The sequence below is a fragment of the Aptenodytes forsteri genome, unplaced genomic scaffold (assembly GCF_000699145.1).
Source record: "Aptenodytes forsteri isolate BGI_AS27 unplaced genomic scaffold, ASM69914v1 Scaffold53, whole genome shotgun sequence".
NCBI lineage: Eukaryota > Metazoa > Chordata > Aves > Sphenisciformes > Spheniscidae > Aptenodytes > Aptenodytes forsteri.
Window position 1 is genome coordinate 13665672 of NW_008795909.1, and position 15767 is coordinate 13681438.

Consider the following 15767-nt stretch of genomic DNA (forward strand, 5'->3'; position numbering starts at 1 on the left):
TAAAACAAAGTATAAAGGAAAGAAACTAGAGAAACTAGGTTTACATTGCCAATTGATTCAACTTATTGAGGGCTTATTAACTTAGTTTATTATTTGACAGCTTCTCTACTAGGTATCACAAAAGCACCATGCAATTTGTTAAATACCACGATACTAAGAGAGGGGCTGTTTTCTCATCAGATATGGTATCACACTTGAACTGTGAAGTAGTTCCATCTTCCTGTACACAAATATAATTCAACATAAAGATAGTTTTAGTTTTAAAACCAGCCATTCTTGGTTTGTAAACATCTAAACCTACACTTATTATGAATGAAATTGACATTGAGAGCGGTTTATCATATTAAAGTAGAAGATTGTATTCTCTGTGACAGAGGAAAGAAAAACAAAATGGTAATAGAAAGTTACTGACTGCTTATGCAGACATATTATCATATATGCATAATATACAATAATGTATGCATAGAACAATACATTTCTGTACTGTAAACACAAGTATGATTATATGTACATATATGCAAATAAAAGGTAAGTGTTTATGCATATACGCATATTTATATCACACAGATGTTCTTAGACAAGATTAGCCATACATGGTTGTATGCACAGTGTTTACTGTAAGCAACAACTCACGTAAAAAGGCATGGAAAGCAGGCAGTAGACTCCGTTACATATAAAATACCTTATTTATCAAGAGTTGAAAAATGGGTTCTGTTTTCACTTTAGGAAAAAGAAAACCCATTGTAAGTAATGGAGAGGAACTTAGAAAAATGAACTATTATAGGCACAATACAGTTTTCCCTTTTTCTGAATTCTTCTCCTCTTACTTTCATACTCGTCGAGAAATTCACCATACACAGCAATTTAGCCTTGTGCTAAATCCACCTTCTCAGAAAATTTCTTTTTCCAATATATATCGTTTCTTTACTGGCATCAGCTGAACACAGAAACAGGCAGGTGAATCAATACCAAATGCAAAAAGACCTTCAAGATCTCTAGTGAGATACTGACTGACCTTTTGTCCTTGCTTTGAATTAAAACAGATAGAAAAATCAACTTCCATATAGTACTCTGCTAAAAGCTAATGGCGACATTAATATATGTCATGAAAGAGAATTGTCACGTGATCTCTAATTCACAAATACTGAAAGCAACCAGCCGCAATTTCTCTGTTTTCACAATATAAAACGTAACAAAATTCACGGCAGGGAGAATTGCTGTGAGTAAAATTTTTTCATCCTAAAACTAGAATGATCCAATAGCAACATAAGAGCCATGATCACACTAAAGTATGACCTATATGTGTTTCTTTAAAAGCCTGTTGTTTAAATAATTGATTATATAGAACGATATACATGGGTTGCTGCAGAAATCGCAGATACCTGATGAACTGTAAATACATGAGCTAAATCCTGTATAACAAGTTAAAGCATTACTTAGAGCAGTTTAAAGCTTTTCTGAACATTTATCTACTTATTAGTCTTTGACTTGGTAAACTACTTTGACTCTGGTAAGTGGAAGCTTTTTCTTTTTTTCATTCAAACAAAAGGAGAAAGTTGCAATATGATTTTTTTAATTTCCTATTGTAGCACTGAAACTGGTTTTCTCTCTAACACTGTGGGGTTTTTTGGGGGGTGGGGGTTTTTTTGGGGGGGTGTTAAATGCCACCTTCTTCCTAAATACACGTAAAAATTGCAAGCATGCTTTCATTTGTATCTCAGATAAAGACAGGTACAGTAAAGAATGATGTCCAAATTTCCACCTTTGGAATAAATACTAAAGAACTCTACAGTTTGCCCAAGACCACTACTCATAGCAAACTCGTATGTTTTCATAATGAGCTAATTTGTATGCCATATTCTACAAAACAGTACTTCAAGTATGGTCAAGGCGTCCAAGGCAACATATGCAACGTTAGCTACAGGAGTATCATTTCAGAAATACTTCCAGATAACATTCAAACTAAATTAGAAAGCTTATAGTCCACATACAGTGGAGATAGGTTCAAGGAGGGGGAGGGAGGGGGGGACATTAAAAACCTGAACACATGCAAAAACCCAAAACACAAATGCATGCATAAACACAATGCTCTATTAGGACTTCAAATTTAAGTTGAATCCTTATACAAATATTAGTACTCTTTGATATAATTTTTACTTGTTTTCAGAACTTGAGTTTACTCCTGTTTGAGCACATCCCTTCAGATACATATGGTTTGGTCAAGTTTTGCCATGTGAGGGAATTACAGTCAGATGGAATGCAAGTGAGGATTTCCTAGTAATAATTACCACAGAAACTAGATGCTACACGCTTTTGTATATGAAACTATCCCTATTGCTTTTACTGAGATTATTTTCAAGAGCACATTAATAAGAGTTTACAAATCAGAGTTCCGTATTATCTATTGCTGAATTCAGTTTGTCAATCCCATTTATAGCCTTTTAGAAAATCAAGAATATTTCTTTGCTCTAAAATATTAGTAGTCAAAGCCTTGATTAAGAATAATAGGGTCAGCAGATGAGATTTACATTCCATTATGCTTTTTCCTGCACTGGCATTCTTGTCACTTTTCGCCTAAGCTTCAAAATCCAGGTTCGCAGTCTTGTCCTTAAAAAAAAAATAAAAAAAAATCTGTGTCTGTTACAGCCAGACAAATCTTCATTCTGTTGCTGATTTGAAACTTGGCTGCTACAAGATCCTATGCGTCAGCAACTCAGTTTAATAATTGCTACAGATTCCTTTGAAATAAACTACGGAGGTTTGTCTGACATTACCCCTTCTGGGAGGCCATAGGAAACAAATAATTTTCCTAACAATAACAGTAACAGTCCTCTGGTCTGACCCTTTATTGGATAGTCTAAAAACTGCCTGTCTCTGTGTAAAACCCAGCGGGTACCACCGATTCCTGTGGTTTGCTTTATACACTGCCAGGAGGCAGTTTTGCAGTAAACTATGTGCTCTTTCCCTGGCCCTCCAAAAGCACCGCAGATCTTCCCAGCCTACTTGTACCTATGGTACTATGCCATTTTGGTGTCTTTATTCAGCTCCAACCATACCAAAGTACCTCCTGTTCCTATTTGTTTTCCATTAGTGTCTCTTCCTCCCTCTGGTGATTGTCTCCAAAGAAGATACATGATAGGGCGTGTATCTGTTTTACTTCCTCCTAGTTTACCATCTGGCTAACACATGTTTTATTGAAACGACTGTGGCTGAGGTGCAGGGAGGAAGTCTGGCCATTTGCTGTGTCCTGGTTGTTGCAGGTTGAGTTAGGAGGAGCCCTCTGAAGGGAAGTGTACCTTCCTCCACACAACTGCTTAGCGAAGGCAAGTGTACCTTCCTCCACACAACTGCTTAGTAAGAAGAGGCTGTTGCAGTACTGCCAGGTATGGCAGGGACAGGAGCCTGCAGACCTATAAGCACCAGGGGAGACCCGAGAGGATTTTCTGATGTAGAAAAGACGACTCGGGGATCTTGATGAAACTGTGTAAATTTTGCTGCAACTTAAAAAAATGGATAGATTAAAGAGCAAGATTAGAGCATAGGGCCTTGCAAGGACACAGTGAAGAAAAGGGAGGGGGGGTTGTTTTCAAACTCTTTTCTTTTAATCTATCTTTCCCAGAAAACCCAAATTTTCTTTACCGAACAAATTTTCTTATTCTGTTTTGTATTGTAAAGAGCCTGCAAGCCCCCTGAAGTTCACAGTATGCTTGATTCCAGTAAGACATGTTGAGAATTCCACCTCTAAATTCAAGTCAACTTGGGGTCCTGTCACACAACATAACACAAAATAAATAACTGTAGGAGGTTTTTCAGTACTGTTATTGCACATAGTGTCATGCTTCCCACATTTGCAAATAATCTAGTATTGTTTTGAGCCCTTCGTGGAAATGTGTTTGGTATTATCAGAAAAAGAAAAATTACAGACACTACTAATGTGGTAAAACAAACCAAGACAGGCAAAGGAGTCCAACATCAAGGATGTTGCACTATTTCTCGGATCGGATTACTGCGGGGCCAACATGAGTGAAACAGACAAAACCATAGATAGATCTGAAATACTGTCTTTAGAAGCAGGAGGCATATGTTACAGGATGAGTAGTTCTGCTAAGTGCTCCATGCCAGACCTCATAAAAGTCTGTCTCCTTTCACCCTTAACAAAAGAAGTTCATAAAGACTGATTCTGTAAATGACTTCATGATAATTCCAAAACAAAAAGGCCATACACTTCTAAAATATTTTAAGGCCATTTCAACAATTTATTCAAAACATTATGTAACTGTATGTCCTAGATTTCCAAGAAACTAAGTCTAGAAGTCTTAGAGGAAAACATACTAGAATTATAAAGTTATTGTTCTGTTGGATCAGAATTCAACCTTACGTTTGTTTGAAGAATAGCAAAAAAAAAAAAAATCTCCTGCAGACTAAATTGTACTCAACAGTTTCTTGTTATACCAAAAAACTATGATTTCTATTATTAGAGAAACAAAAATAATATAAATCACTACAAAATTAATTTTCCATTTTCTATTTTTCTAATAACGATTGCATGAAATTCTCTTTTTCAAAAAAATTCTGCTATTGCAATATATTTGTTAAAGCATTCAAAAATAAAGAAATAACTCTTATTTTACAGTCACTGACCTCATTTCCACAGTCCTATTCTCCTGCCAAGCATTTCAGTGTCACCAGTCTCAGAAAAACGCTGACAACCCTACTGACTTGATTGTTCCATAATCAGATATAATACAAATGAATAGAAATTAAGTACAAACATGCCAGTAAATAATCAACAAGTATGAATACAGTTTTGATAGTACAGCCATTTCTGTAAACAGTTCCGGGGCTGCAACAAATTTAACGTGTGCATAGCTAAATTTATGGTGGTTTGCAATGTTCAGACTCATCCTGTACATGTCACATATGGACTCTGAATTTGGCATTGAATGTATGTATTAGAACTTTTACTTTTTGGAAATACACTTTCAGGAAAGATGTGAAATATTTTGGCAAGCACGTAGGTCCCGCACTTAACACTACAGCAAGGAGGAAGATGTCACACCTATCAGTGAAGCTCCTCAAAAAAGAATGAGACAAAAAAAGAATAGAACACTTAGTGCATACATGTGCCACGTACTCTATAATATAGGTTGGTTGTTTATGGCATCATATAATATGATTAAATGTAGGGCTAGATAATGGTTTATTTACATGTATAAAGAAATGCAAAGTATTTCATACATTGCTAGGCAGGCTTCCACAGCTCTTCCCAAAAATGGCAAAAAACTTGGGAGAGAATAGAAGGAACATTCAAACTCTCAATTTTTAGCAGAAAATGTAAATTTTCTGCTTTAAAATCTACTTGGTTGCTATAAGATACAGCATTTAAATTTTGGCAATTTCTCTTTTACAATTTATGCACTTATTCTCCACTTCCTAGAACTATGTAAGTACTAGAGGCATCATAGATAATTATATGCATACATGGAGGAAGAAATAAAACTCAGCCTTCTACTGGGATGCTCCTGATGTTAAGATTTCAGTATAAATACTAAAAGAGTGACATTAACCTGCAGCCTACTGGGCCAACATCTCTAGGAAAATGCACTTGATTTTTCAAGGGATTCAATACCAAATCCTTCTTTGTTCACATAATTGTTTTACTGTGCTACCACATATTTTGCAGTAACTACAGCATTTTAGTCAAGGATAGACTGTGCACTGTATGCAAAGTATACCAGTCAGAGCAAATGTAAATGTTGCTATGGAGAAGAGAGTCATAAAATATAGATGAAAACTACAATTCTAGTTCTCTCTTTAAAAAGAATTCTGTAAAGATGACAGAAAGGAGAGAAATTAGCTCTTGTGAAATATGCAAAAGAGAAAGCACAGGAGCTGCAAAGGTACCAGACTGGAATTAAGAAATAGCAGAGTACACTAAAAAATTACATATACATTCCAAACATCTTTGTAATGAAATGGCTCCACCCTTTGAAGATTTTACACATTTTCTAAAATGCATAACTTTTTATTAATGTAAATGACTGAATAATTTCTAACGCACCGTCTAGCAACTGTGTTTTTAAAATGAGAATCATTAACAAAAAAAAAATCTAAATATGCTCAACTTTTAAAATGGTTAATGAAGTCATAATCTGTCTGCATCTGCTCTCTGAAGTTTGTGTTGAAGTTAACAGAAAAGAAATCCATACTCGTAGGAATATTCACTCCTGCAGTGAAAATACATTTTCACTGTAGGAGTGATGGATTAAACACTGAAGCACGCTGCCCAGATAGTTTGTGGAGATGTTCAAAACCCAACTGGACGCGGTCCTGGGCAACCTTGCTCCATCTAATCCCGCTTGAGCACAGGGTTGGACTAGATGATCTATGGGAGGTCCTTTCCAGACTCAGTTATTCTGAGTCTGTGACTGTGATTCTTTTAATTGCATAAACTAACAGTTTTCTCGATACAAAATATTTACAGGAAAGATTGTATTTAAATTACCCAGAGTGATTACTTTAAATGCAAAGTTTGGTTAGAAACTTCAGTCATAAATAATTAATTATTTTTTTAAGAATTATGCTAATTTTACAAATAAGCCACATGACTAAAGATCGAAGTAGCAGAACCAATTCATGAAATAAGACACTCCATGAACATTCCACCCACCATGAACAAAATTTTGGCCTCAAGCAAGTGTGTTTAAAGGGAGTGAGTTCTATTTTCATTATTACATCAATAAAGAAAAACTTGTTAGTGCAAAATAGATGTCCATGGTTAATTCTGTTTATATATGCAAACATATATTATGTATAAACATTACTGTATTTAGATTTCCCTATAGAAATTATTGATAGAACTATTCTCTTATCTGTTACATAGTAGATATTTCCTTCCTAAACAAAAACTGTACAAACATTCATGCATGGAATTGGAATATTTTTCTAAATATAGACAACTCCAAATAAAATTAATGGTTGTAAGATACACATCATGTATCTTGATCTTGTATCTTGATTTTTCAAGGGATTCAATACCAAATGATCTTGATCTTGTATCATCTAAGTGACACAATTTACATTAAAATCTGCATATTTAGTCTTTTTATCTCATACAGAAAACACTGAAAATAACAGTTTCTAAAAATGGGATCATCAGTATTAGAGTGCTACCAAAAGCAGAATAATTAAGAACAGTCTTTTCAAAATGTTACGGCTATTTGATTGTTGGATTATTAAGTTTTACATTTTGAGGGTGACCTTCTTCAAGTTATGGAGACAACTAGTTCAATTGCACTTCAACTGTGGACAACATGAACAAGAGAACTAAATGTGCGTAGTACATTTTCATTCCACCGTAAAGAAATTTAACACTGTTTTGTGAGACTGTAAATAAGTTTTCTCTAAAACTTGTTCTATTGGGTTGTTCTGTTGGGGAACACATAGACTCACCTTGCATAAAGTGGGATAATATTATTTTAGGGGCTGGTGGTTTTGATAGTCCTTGTTGTAGCTCATGTAGGATCTGTGCACCGACTTCAAATTTCTACAAGTTCCAGCTCTCAAGTTGTTGCAAATATTCTGGGTTACAAACACATCAAGGGTCTAAAGCTAATTAATATCTTCTGTAATATCACTAAACATGAGCTCTGCAATTGACTCTAAGAGGATGGATAAACAGACAAGCACCAGCAGCGAAGAGCTATCCTTCGGGATGATTTCCTGTGCTTATTTAAACCTAGTGTCTGTATTTTACTGGTTACCAACACATGGACTGCATAGTTATTCTAGCAGTGAATGACTTCTCTAGTAGGTTTTTTAAAATTCATACAGTGCTTGAAATGTTCCCATCTCTGAGCAGAGCTTCAGTACTAATTGCTAGATCTAGAGGCACAGGTCCCTAAATGTTCCTGGCCCTGAGAATTAACAGAAACTTCCAAACTGCTTAAATACATATTAGTATAAAATCTGAAGTTGTAATACAACTTAAATTACATGACTGATGATAATTCCCATATTTCCATTAATGTGGTTTATTTAAATTTTAGTGAGATAGTAGGTTTCAGGTTTGTTTTGTTTTGCTTTAATCAGTGTTAGTGGTCAGTCAGTCTGTCTCTTTATACTACTGGTACAGAAGTGAACTTAGCAATGTAAATAATTTGGAAGTATTATTCTAACTTCTGTTGCTACTGAGAAAATGTATGCCATTACATTTCATTGACGATCATATTTCACGCTGCACACTAAGTTAACCTGAAAATAATTAAAAGAAATTTATATCTTTGTTATTGTTTTGGGTTTGTTTGTTTTTGTTTTTTTTTTTTTTTTTACTGTTTTCTGGTATAGCAATCATATTATTACAGAGGAAACCTTTATGTCTTCTGCTGCCTCCAAAATTATTTTATTTACACTGCACTTTGGGTTTTTTTGCTTGTTTGTTTTGAACGACTGTTTGGTTTTGCTTTCATATAAGTAATAGGGATGTAGTATGATTTTAATAAACTATAAGAATTGTCTGTGTCTTGAATGTGTCCCCTTCTCTTTTACCAGTCTACGATCAAGATCAATTTCAACTTATGTTATACCACCAGATCAGAGTTTACTACAAAGGTGAGAATATGAGCTTACCTACAGTGAAGTATCTAATTCAAGTAAAATTTTGAAGATACAGGAAAACAGTATTTTAATATTTTTCTCTTAATTTTGTTAATTTATTTTAAAGTATTTACTATGCAACTTCTTTCACTGTGCTTGCTTTTAGCATTAGTTGATTTTCTAAAGCACCACAAACAGTTTAGAAAGCTAACAATTTAAATCACATAAATTTTTATTCAAAAGATGAAAAAATACTGGAATCCCTGGATACCAAAAAGGTGTAGGTAAGTGGATTAAGAACTGGATATTCATTGTCAAATGATAACAGTTCTTTATCCCTTTTGTAGGACCAGAATTTTTCAACTCCAATTATAAGCAAACTTATCTTGAACACTTAAATAATAGCCCTTCAAAAAGCTTTTAGACATCCAAAGAGAATAACCAGGGAAGCCAGAACAGAACTAAGGCAGAAACTGAGAAAGAGCTTCTGATCATACCTTTAAAGTCTGGTAAAAAAAAACCCTCAAGCTACACTCTAATTAACCATGTAGTATTCAACCTTAGGAGCACTAAAGAGGTTTCACATTGTATAAGACAATAATACAATGTTCATTTTGTCTACTACACAAGAGAACTGAAAACAATACACCTATATTCTAGACAACAAGCATTTTTTTTTCAGCCTTGCTCTTACTCATAATATCAAAAGGAAAAGAAATTTCTAAAACGGAACATTACACATAATATGACATCCAACATACTTGTAAGATTCTGGTTCTTATCCATGTAAAATGGCATCAAATTATATGGTTAGGCTCTTTCTCCTTATATACCCTTAATACTCTTCCGTATTTATTACCATTTGTACCACCTCTAGAAGAACAGATAGTGTCATTTTAATTATTACTAATGCTAATTATTTCTAAATGAGACATTTAGAAAGTCTGTTAGGGAGGCGATAAATAATAGCAGGAGAATCCTTCCCAGAGAAATAGTTCTAGTAAGAGGAAAAAAACCTGCATTCTAGTAAAACAAGAGCTGAAAAAAGAAGTCATACTTGTGTTTCAAAGAAAAAAACAAAAGCAGGGTCTTTGTACTGTAAAGTCTTGTTCTGAATTACCAGGAGAGGGAGAGAGGAAGGGAGGAAGAGAAGGAAGGGAAAAAAGAATCGACCTCAGAAGATAGGTGCATATATACATACTCATTCATTTACTCATCTATTCTCACGTAAATGCCTTTTCACATTTCAAAAAAGGGCAAAGTCTTTGACAGTCCTTCTAGAAATGAATAATCATTTCTTAATCATAAATCCTTTCAGGAGCTAGACACAGATCCTCTTTCTCCCATGATAAAATCCACACTGGCCTCAAAGCAAAACCAAAGAAGAGCCTTACCCGATACCTATTAGAGTCAATGAGAATCTTGCAGTGAGTTCAGTGGGACTTTGATCTTGCTCTATATTAAATTTTACTTGCTCTACATGTCAATGTAAGACCAACAACTAACGATAATCAATTTCTGAGGAGGGATGAAAGTGTATTTGACTTAATGAATGTGTAAAGCAAGCTGGAATTTCTTCTAAAAGTTAGATTTACTGATTGTGTTTGTGATTTTTAGCATGCTACTCTGCATTAAATGGGATTGCACTTCTAAAACAGATGTGTTTTTCTATAGTCTATTTGTAATCATCCAACATGCGCTAAAAAGGGAATGGCTGTAAGAACATGTATAGTTGAATTATCCCAAACCACTCTTTTCTCCATCTTTTTTTCAGAGAGTACCATTTCTTCTGTGTGTCCAGAGCGCTGCTCTGCCAGAAGTGGAGGGTGTAGCAAGACTCTGCTTCCATTCCCTTATTCTCTGTCCCTCTCCCTTACTCTCACAATCAATCCATGCATTTTAGGGGTACAACTTAGAAATCTGAGAATCCTTTCTCCCTTGCTGTAGTTAGTGTTCACAACCTAACAGGAGTGAAGGAATGTACCATGATGAAAGGTTTTTAGGACCTAGCTTTGCAAGTTTGTATTAAGCACAATTCGTACCAGACATTCAGTTTAACCTTGTGAATGTGCATTTAATAAGGAAGAAGAATCTTTTGCTGACATTTACTCTATTACATGTAAACAGCATCATTTCAAGACCAGTACAGTTTGGACTGTGACCACAAAACATGCAATGGAGAAACAGATTGTAAATTACTTGATGTCTCGCAGTTTCCTGTAGAAGTAAACATTTTCTTATTTGCAGGGGACACTATTTACAGGTATGAAGGCAAAACTGACCTATTGCAAGGTTTATACATAATTTTATGTCAAGGACACAGGGTTAACGATAAAAAGATTTGTATCCTGTATAAAACCTGCCCTGACATCAGTGGATTGACATAACCTGTTTACAATATTTAATTCAATATGATTTTGCTTTCCATTATCTTTATTTAAGCTTCTTTTTGTTGCAGTTGTTGATTTTTTTACTTTATGGTGAAAACAATGAACCTGTAATTGAAAACGGAAAGCTTTGGCTAATACGGGGACAAAGCAAGGCACTTGCAAAAATACTGTGGAATGTTTAACACAAACACAGGGAAAAAAATAGGGAAAGTATGGATTGAGTTTGAATGACTGAAGTTCAGCACGCACAAACAAGACCAGAAGAATCAGGGATAGGGAAAAAATCAGCACTGAGAATCTCATCAGTAAGACTGTTACACACAATAAAGGTAATCTATCTGCTTTTGCTAACTAGAGGACTAAATTGATCTTGTAAGAACATGAATCTGTGATGCAAAAGATTCTAGGAATATCAAGGCAAAGAAAAATGGAGCTGGATTTGGGGGAGGGGAGGTTGTAATTAACTGGATTTTCTTACTTGCTTAGAAACAAGTCCTTCCAAAAATATTTTGAAATCAGCTGGTTGATTCTAGCAGTCTGATGCAAAGACTGGAACCAGTATAGGCCTCTAAGTGCTGGAACCAATTATCTTTTAGGATTAAAACATTGAACATTTTCATAGAGGGAACAATCTGCTTTGTTAGTTACCTAACAAATACATTCACAATAATTACTATATTTTATTCTTTTTTTTTTCCCCATGTATCACTTCTGAATGAGCAAAACTCTTGCACAAATTTTGTATTTAGCTAGCACAAAATACCTTGAAGGTTATGTCAGTAACCAATGGCCCAGAACTGCTCTGAATGGAGCAGTATGCTGGAGGGCGTAATGAGATAGATACTATACGCTCGTAAGATTATTTGAGCTGCTAAACAATAGGGGATGAATTTTAAAGGAAGAAAGAAGGCACAAAAGTGTTAGCACAATTTCATTCGCTGAGAAGAAGAAATCCACAGATATGATAATAGATCAAGGGCACTAGAAAGCAGCAGGAAAGGCAGCTTATGCACAACTACGAAATGAAAAGCTTCAAACAGTTTTTCAAAGGGAATCACCTTTTCTCTTGTTTATCAGTTTGCCTCTGAAAGGGCAAAACACCGATGGATCCATCTTAAGGCACATCTCCGAAAGTTCAGATGAAGCATAATGGAAAAGAAGGAACAAATTTCTTGCGAAAATGCTGCAATAAAAGCTACAGTCAGAAACCTAGGAATTGAGCTCAGATAGATGTGTAAATGTACTGTTTTGCTTTGTGAGGGAAGGAGGCATACTCCCTAAACCCAGAAAACAAATCTCCATAAAAATCACGTTCAGGCTTTGTATAAACATTTGAGAATCAAATGTCCAATGTGTATTTTGGAAATAAGTTAACAATATGCTAAAATACTATGCTCTAGTAGCAAGGTGGCCATCACGTGTCTCCAAATTAGAAACGTGTGTTTCAGGTTCGCATGCATAAGCAAAGCAGCTGATTTTATTAGCTAGCAGGGATGTACAAGACCAGAGGGCAGGTTTAAGTCTCTAATTGTTACAAGCATTACTTTTAAAATATATGATAAAACAAATAATTTTTAAAAAAAAAGCTTAGAAAATGCTCCATCATTTAACATTGTGAAATCTCTTAGGTGGATAAACTCCTAATCTAACAATATAGTCTTTGCCTTTCCTGTAGTATTTTTATATCGGTTTGTGGGTAGGTTGGTGCCACAGATCTGGCTAGTGCTGCCATTATAAATGATAAAATGGCATAATCAATGCTGCTGCTTCTTCATTAGCTCTGTTTTGAGGAACAGGTTCTGTCTTCATACCCTTCTAATAAGTATGTAGCTAATGTATCTCACCATTCTAGTTTTACACCGATATTTTATAGCTACACTTTATCGAAAAAGCCATAGAACATTTTATGGACTCTTCACACTGCAAGTTCAATTCATCAGGCTCTATAAAGATTCACTCACTCTGTAGAAAGAGCTATATTTCTCTTGCTTTTTTATTTCAGAAGCAGCTTTCTGTCGTTACTCTGCACAACTTGAAAGTTCAAAGCTTCCTAAGAGCTAATTTGACCTGATGGCCAAGAGCCAAGACTCTGCTTTGTTGGAAGATCACAAATTTGAGAGCATTTCTAGATGATCTAAGTTAATTTCAAATATGCAGTTTCTCATTATTAAATACAATGCTTGTGAAATCTAGTTCAAGGAATAGTTTTGGCCTGAAGCAAATTTCTTCATCACCTTCTGCTCTTTTCCCCTTATTGCATTATCCAGCAGGTCAAGAAAATTTTACCGCTACTTCACTCCTTCACTGGAAGATCTCACAAGAAAAGGTCTCAAAATTCTTTCAGCTATCTCAGAGCTAGAACTCTTTGCAGACATTAAGGTCTTTTTTAGCCATGCTAGGATCCAAAATGTGATAAAACCCATTATCTTGTAGTTGGCTACACAGCAAAAGTTTCGTGAAAATAAAAAACCTGATTATTGCAAAATCAGCTTTCACTGATTCTCCATTTTCTTAAACTGAACTGTAACACAAAAAGGACAGGGTGAAGGAGGGAAGAAAAATTAAACTTTTCTTTCCTATAAAGGCAACTTGCTCTTCACTGTAACTCCTGAATTTTTGAGGCTTTAAGGCTTTAATCCAAGAAAGAAAATGTTAGAATTGTTCCATCAGTCAACAGAAGTATAATCAAAGCCCTGTAAACTGAGATTTAATACCATGAATCTGTCTTCTGTTTTACATCAGTGTAACTACAGGTACATAAATGGAGATACTACTGGTTTACTGCAGAGTAAATTAAAGAAGAATAATCAACAAATGTAACCCATATGGAATGCAAGCATATAGCTGACTTAGGTAGTTTACTCTTTTTTTTTGACAGTTTTCTGGAATAAACCTAACAATATTGAAAACTGAGGCCTTTATTATTATACAGATGTCATTGGCTGCAACAGAACAAAAAGACATTAGAAAGCTTTGTAAGTTGTATTGTTCCTTGGTATTAGTATACTGTTTCTAATGCGTATTCTCTTGCAGTATTTATGTGCCACTAAATAAACACTATTGTAAAAAAAAAAAAAATATCATATTCTGTAAAAGAAGCCCTTAAATGGAATGGCCCTGCAGGCTCCTTGTGTCAACCCTTAGGGATTTCAATGGTTTACCTAGAACTAGGCAATGTAAACTAATATTTAGGGGGGTTAAATTTTCCTCCCAAAAAATCTGACATCAGTGCAGATGAAATGGCTCTTACGAATTCCAGAGAAAACACTTAAAAGTGTTCTAAGCTTTCTCCTGCCGATACTGATGTTGCTGAAGATCATGCATTTACCAGCTGATTAGATCATCTTTCAACTAATCATTAAGGGAAATGCTTGCTTGGAAAGATCTGATCTGACAAAATACAACAGTGTGGACAAAGGTCGAATGCCTTGCTGTCAAGCAGCAAGAACATCAGTAGGAAACATCCTATTACTCCTTGTAGAACAAAGTGTATTTCTGAATAATTTCTCCAGAAATTACTAACTTCAAAGTAAATATTAGTCATAATGCCTGTGACAAACATTAACTTTCATGTGTATACTGTATCGTGTGCATGACGAGTTATATGTGAAATTTCCTGATTATACAAAAAGGAGAGCTATAAATAACTAAAAACTTCAATATCTGCAGAACAATAGACAAAAGAGATTATTTCCTTTTATTCTCTCTTCTTCTTTTCCTTTTTGCACTGAATTCTGCCACTGCAGCAAAGCTCGAATGGCACCAATAATTTAATAAGTCTTTCTTATTATTTCAGGTTTTTACTCCAGCAGTGTAGTATATTACCAGTACAGATAAAGTATATTTCATCTTCACCGCCCTCTTTCTTCCAGAAAGTCAAAGAATGACATATATGAGATCAAAGGATGGGATTTAGTACATTATACTAAACTCATTGCTTTCCTACATTATCATTTACCCTAAAAAATCTGTTATGGGAAAACTAAAGACAAGAACAGAGAGAAAAAAGGTAATATATCTGACAAAATAGCTACAATTTCCTTATAATTAACCCAATTTCACTCAGAATGGAGGCAATAAGATCAAAGACAGACAAACAGTTATCAGCTGTGAATGCCTTTAAGTAGTTATTTTCACTAAGAATAGATATATCCTCCTAAATGTTGGATTCACCATAGCAAATAGAGATCTAGAAACAAATTCTCCCTCTAGTTAGTGACTTGTCACCTTTTGATTTTATATCTGTGTCACAACAAAACCAGAAAATTCCCTGTGAAACAAGCTGGAAATGAAAAGCATTTTCTGTCCCCTCATCCCCTCACCTAAAGGCACTGTATGTCATTGGCAGACCACAGCTGGAAATGGTCCCAAGCTGCTCTATCTCTAGTGTGCAGGTGTCTGCAAATGAGACCAATACCCTTTTGGCATGAATATGCCCGTTAATCAAATTCAACAGCCGAGCAATTCTCTGTAATTTGTATGTAGTAACTGGTAGGAGAACATCCAGCAGGCGAAACCTACAGACATTTGTAATTCTATGGATTCTTTTTCACATACATCCAATCAGTTTTCATATAAGAAGAAACAGTAATTTTGTGCAAAGCAATCATGTCACAAGACACACCATATTTACAGCAAAAGCAGCAAAGAAAAGCTTAACGATTCACAACAAAGTCCTAACATAATATCATTGCGCTTGACAGCTCTCAAAACAGCAAAACTTGTTCCTTTAACATTCAAACCTTACTGAATTTTCTGATTTCCAAAATTCAATCACAGAAT

General features: G+C 34.9%; 1 protein-coding gene across 1 annotated transcript in view; it reads right to left on the minus strand.

Moving 5' to 3' along the window:
- CACNA2D3 (calcium voltage-gated channel auxiliary subunit alpha2delta 3) overlaps nucleotides 1–15767 on the minus strand; it is a 487274-nt gene that overhangs the window by 140549 nt on the left and 330958 nt on the right. The window lies entirely within an intron of this gene.